This window comes from Acartia tonsa, chromosome 10 (assembly GCF_053477335.1).
Source record: "Acartia tonsa isolate MP-2025a chromosome 10, ASM5347733v1, whole genome shotgun sequence".
Classification (NCBI taxonomy): domain Eukaryota; kingdom Metazoa; phylum Arthropoda; class Copepoda; order Calanoida; family Acartiidae; genus Acartia; species Acartia tonsa.
This window is the reverse complement of record NC_137269.1, coordinates 19,418,676-19,424,675: the sequence shown is the minus strand read 5'-3', so window position 1 is coordinate 19,424,675 and position 6,000 is coordinate 19,418,676. Positions and strand designations below refer to the sequence as shown.

The following is a 6,000-nucleotide window of genomic DNA, read 5'->3' as shown; positions in this document are numbered from 1 at the left end:
ACGGTAGAACCCAACCGCAGTCATCACTGTTAAAATATTAATAACCAAATGAAGTCGTCTGTAGAAGTGAAACTGAGATAAACTTTCACATTTTCTATAGCAGGATGATATGTAAATAGGGAAAAACTTTAACATGTAAGGTTCCGTATCTGTTGGAAATTTCATCTTTCTTAACAATATGTTTAAACCTTTTGGAATAGTTATGATAAGCACTAAATATAATATAATTATTCCAAAAAAAGCTTGAAAATAAATATAAGACAGTACAATAAAGCAGTAAAATAATCTAACTTGTACAAAAAATATTGGATATGAGAAGAATAGCTCTATGAACATAAATTTGCATAGCTCAAGAATCAAGGGTTCACGGTTCAAAATATTTTTTAGGTTAAAGGTAGAAACTCCATAGAGTAATAAAACTACAGTGACTGCCATCCCAAATATTGGGAAACTATATTTGACAGAATTGAAAGGTTCTATGTACATTTGGAACAGCACTTGGCACTGCAATACTCCTTGTGGCCAGGATTCCCACATCAATTCAGATACCTGAAATTTTAAATAATATTAATACAATTTTGGTGCTTTCCCTCAAAGTATTACCGAGCACACACACTCTAAAAAAATTCAAAATGAAGCCTGGGTTAACAATGCCTAACCCCTATGGAGAACCATAACCCTGTGGGGCTATCCTGTACCCAATATCACTTAACCTAAAGAAAATACAAAAAGAAATAATGGGGGGGGGGGGGATTTGTTTGACTAGGCACTTTAAAAGAAATCACAAAAAAGTAATTGACAGGACCTTAATTACAGCCCAATTCCATAAGTAAGAAACTTTGTTCATTGTAAAAAAAGTAAGTTGATAAGTCAAAAAGATGATAGAGCCAAAACAAAAAAAATAACAAAATTAGTCTTGTTGTACATTGTACAATTTAAAATTTTGTTGAAAAAAAAATCCATGAATGTTGTTACCTTGAGCTCCCAATGTTTATTTTTAATATTTGTGTTGTCAGGATTTTGAATACTTTGATATCCTTGATACGGGATATAAATCTTTTATACGGTAAACCATTATTTTTTATAAGATTTGGCCCAAGTGAAAAAGGTATTCTTTGTGATTGTATCCTAATAGAAAAAAACGGAGAGCTACATGATACTAAAAAGGTTTCAATAAAATATGTCATTCTATAAAATAGTAAAGTTTTCCTTATTGTATGTTAAAACCTCACAAACTGCTAAACCGATTTATTTCTCCATTCGTGGAAGCTTAAATCAGATGCCATAGTGGTATTAAGCAATTTTTCTGCCTCTTTCCTAATATAAAAAAAAAATAATTAACCCAACCATTGTTATTATTTTATTTAAAACTATCGGCTTCATTCCTAGTATCTAGGGGCTATGTATTTAAAGAGCATAAAAATGCCACACCTAAAGCCTATATCTAAAAAAATAGCCTAAAACCACCTCGGTACAGATGTGAGGCTTCACTAAAATGGAGAACTCAATGGGTTTAGTGGTTATCGAAATTTTAATTACAGAAAGAAAGAAAAAAATATCAATTAATATAATAGGATAGTGGGTGCTTGAAAGGTACTTTAAGATAAAAAAAAAAGCTATTTTTTTAAGAACCCATCGGAGACCAAAATGTCAGCTGAAACTCTTAATAAAATATGGTTCCTGGTTTAGAATGGCTATCAAATGTTCCTTGGGTATCCTCCTCTTTTCAGGGCACATCACAACTGATATCCAATTTGACAAAATCGGCAGTAAAAGTATCATAACTAAATTAGTATATAACTATTACATTGACATTTTATGGATTTAACGTAATTGGAAATTATGTACTAATGTTAACACAACTAAAGTTAAAGACAGGGATATAATTTCAATTGCGTTTTGTAGACAGTAAGTAGGAATATAAAATATGTTGATATATAGATCTACTAGTTTTACTATAATGGGATGAGGAAAAAAAACTCTTATTTGTCGATGTTTTTATGGCTTCTGTCCGTTGATTTTTAAAAAATGCGACAGATTTTTTATTCATTTATCATTACTCACTAAAAAAAAGATAAAATTTACTTGAAGATCATGCTTTTGCAAAAACATGCTGTAAATTTGATTTTTGGTTATGTCTGTCTGTTCAAATATCCATTATGATAAAGCTTGCTTAATGATCTGATTATTTATTTATTAAATCTATGAAATGGATATTTCTTAGACGATTGGGCAAACGGCATTAACATATCGTCTTAAAATATAATAAGCAATTTTACGACATAATAACATTAAGTTCTAATTATCAATTTTCCTTTCCAAGATATTATTTAAGTTTACCTGCTAATATAAATATGATACTATCGCCAGCTTCATTCTCAGTACCATAATAATCCCTGACATATCGGCGCAGCTGAAAATCTCCTTTTCTTGAATACATATCAATACAAAATTTTATGTCTGTTCCTAAATAGATAAAAGGAATGATGATGAACTTTTGGGGTCTTGGTGACGCCTCAGGTACAAGTCCTCTCCACGACACCTTGAACATACTCTGCATTTTGAATTCCAGTGTTATGCGCTCAATCACAAAGGATATTAAATAAGTTCACACCCATTAGACAACCAATTCTTTGATTGCACGACCTTTGTCTAAATCTTTCTACTGTGCATGGCAATGAGTTGTGCCTGTTTTGGGCAATTCATGTCGTGCACCTGACATAGCAATAGTAGTCATGACGTGGTGTCAGGCCGAGATTTGAACTTATCATCTGCCCGAGTACAAGCAGATGCGCTACGTGTTGCGCCACAGTCGTGGGTCGAGAAACAATTAATACTCTGAAAGCTCAAGATGCCAGAAAAAGTGTTGAACATTTTTTTGATTCAATAGAATTCATATGTAATTGATAAAATTCATAGAATTTTACATTAAACGATTTTTAAAAACGAGTATCAAGATTGCATATTTTATCCTTATATAAAAGCAACAAGGTGTCTTTCTGTGTGTTTTTCTTTAGAGATAAGGTTATTCTTTACAGTAAAGCTTCTTATTGTATTTTTAGGACAGGGTGTTTCCACTCATAAGAGAGAAATCAATATTTGTATATTTGAATATCTGAGAAAAAAGAGGCCAATGACAAAGTACAAATGGCAGAATTTTACGAATGCAAATGGGATGGAGATTAATTTAACGTTCGTTAGTTCATTCTTGTCATTACCTAAATCTACAAAGGGCAAAACGACATAAAAGAGGCCCTTTACATACAATCTTATTTTTTCCATTCTTTAATCTGAAAAAGAAATTCAAAGTTGGTAAATCGCCTGTTTAAGGGTCAATGCATTTCTCACAGAAAATTTACCAAACATCATTGTGTGTGTTAGCCTGATGTCACTTTTTCTTAATTAAATAAAAATCAAATTTTATATTCGCGCATTTGTTGCTCATAAATGTCCCTAAAATTATTAGTATTCACAATATGACAATCAAATAGAAACTATAAAGTAAAAATGGGCTTGGTAAATATATTTGTATTTCAGGGATCTAAAGAGATAAGACAGTGACTAATTATTTGATGTACATACCCGATGATGATACACAAAATTCCCTTTTCTGTGGATTATCATCAGTGGTTGAAACGTTTGGGCACTCAACTTAATAAAGCAATCAATCAAATTTCATTCATCAAAATTCCCCAAAGTTTTTAAGTAAACGAATAAGAAAACGTTTTAAAAAACTTTTGGGACTAGTGTAATTAACAGCCTATTGTCCATTTCCTTCATTTTTGTATTTACTTTATAATTTACAATTTCAAATGCTTATATGGATAACTATGAGTAAGATTCGATTTAAGCATACTTTTATGATTTTTTAAAATTTAAAATACATTTTTTAAACCACATTTTAAATAGTAAAAGTAAGGATTAAATCTGTCTTTTTCCAGTTTATAATTATTAACGCTTGGCAGCTGCGTGTCAGCCGCGTGTTAGCTTTAGTGAAAAGGTTATTATAACTTTAAAATACTGGATGTCCAAACCTTTTCCTAAACAGAAAATCTATCTTTTCAGATTTTTTTTTGCACACAACCGGGTTAAATTTGAGGATTATATTTCAAATAATAACTACTCCGGGGAGGGTGGTCGCATTATGCCCCCCCCCCCCCCAATTATTTGAAAAATAATTGAAGACACTTAAAAGCAAAGTTGTTAGATTTTAAGCATAAAATACTATGGTTAGGTATTGAAAACAGAAAAAAGAAATTTAAAAAATAAATATTTTAAATCTTAAGACATTAAAAGGATTTGAGTATCATTCATGATTCATTCTTTTTAAATAAATATTTATCTTTTAATTTCACCACTGGGGCATATACAGGACTTTCAGAAATGGGGGAAGAGATATTACATTGGATGATTAACAAGGTGACTTTAAAGAATTTAACAGTTAATTTCAATTAGTTCTAATTATAAAATAAATCTTTTTAGATGTTCAATTCAGCACTCGGGAGCCGCACGTCAGCCTCCTGTAGAATCAGCTGGAATGGTAAACATGACCTAAATATGACAATTCCTCCATTCAAAAATTTTAATTTGAGGCTTGCTCGCGGCTAACGCGCGGCTGCCGTGCACTGGTTTGATTATACACCACCTATGGCTTAAAATCAGAATCTTAGTGTAATTTAAGCATTATTTTCTTAAACCTTATGCACGCATACAAAAATTAAGAGATATGATGACAATGCATTATTTCACGACATTTAAGGAAAAAGAAATTATATCACTTTAAAGACTTAAATATTTTGTCTGAATATTTTATAATTATATTTTCAAGCACAAAGAGTTAAAGTAACCCACTATACTCCCCTCCATCCCCCCCCCCCCTAATATCATATGATTTGGATGCTACATCTCATCATTTGGACACAGCATCTCAAATTCTAATACCTTAAGAAAATGAACGACTTCAACAAGTTAGGTCTCACCATAGGAATATGTGGTTTTAGAAGCTGATATTAATTATAATGTCAGGAAGGAAAAATTTTAATCCATGCTCAAAATTAATAAGGAGCATTTCTTAGATTGCTAAAATTCACTAAAATCTTTTTTAAACACAGCATAACACTAAAACAAAATTGTTACTAAACGAATTTGCAAAGAAGAAGTATTAGAATACTAACATATAGAAATAAAGAAAATTTGTTTTTTTCCAAGTGCCCTGGGGGGGGGGGGGGAGGGGAGTGTTTTCCTCTATGCCAAACCACTTCGGAGGGTATATACCTGCGATGCACTAACCCTATGGGGTTACCCAGTAGCCTATACAACCTAACCTAACCTTAAACCTCAAGTATTGAACATATAAATATGAGGAACCATGGCAAAAATATAGTTTTATTAGTTTCTTGCTTGTGAAAATGTATTTCTAATCTACTCCTTACTAAACAAAAAATACAGGAAAACAGTGAAAAGGGTTGTTTTATTATTACTTAGGTATTCATACGATTCAGCCAGTACAGTTTTACACAATTGTATTTTCAATATCTAACAGCTATTTCTGTAGCAAATTTTTAAAAAAAAATTAAAGCATACGATCAAAGAGTTGGTTGACGGCACGTTATAGATAAAGAGCCTTAACTAGATTAACCCACTAGTCAAATTTAATCAAATAGCAAATCGTTCCAGACATTTATGGGCTTCAAACAAATGGATAGTTATAGCAATCCAATAAAAATAGCCTAAAACAATACAATCAGGATAAAATTTTAACGAAAAGCACAACTCTTTTCATTCGATGATATTTTTGTTGTTTTAAAAAGAAACTTATTACATGATTTTCTCAGTAGCAAGTCAAGATGATAAATTAGTATTACTCAACCAACACCCAACCCTTGATATTATATTAGGGTGCTTCAATTTTTAGAAGAATAAACTTTACTTGATATTAGATTAGGGTGCTTCAATTTTTAGAAGCATAAACTTTACTTGATATTATATTAGGGTGCTTCA

The 6,000-nt window shown here is 31.3% G+C and overlaps 1 long non-coding RNA gene across 1 annotated transcript; it reads right to left on the bottom strand.

Moving 5' to 3' along the window:
• Positions 1 to 1,646: 1,646 nt before the first annotated feature.
• Positions 1,647 to 3,292, bottom strand: LOC145329540 (uncharacterized). Its single transcript, XR_013882959.1, has 3 exons — positions 3,219 to 3,292; positions 2,341 to 2,466; positions 1,647 to 1,784 (listed from the first exon to the last, which is right to left on the bottom strand). It is a non-coding gene; the product is annotated as an uncharacterized LOC145329540 (long non-coding RNA).
• Positions 3,293 to 6,000: the final 2,708 nt, after the last annotated feature.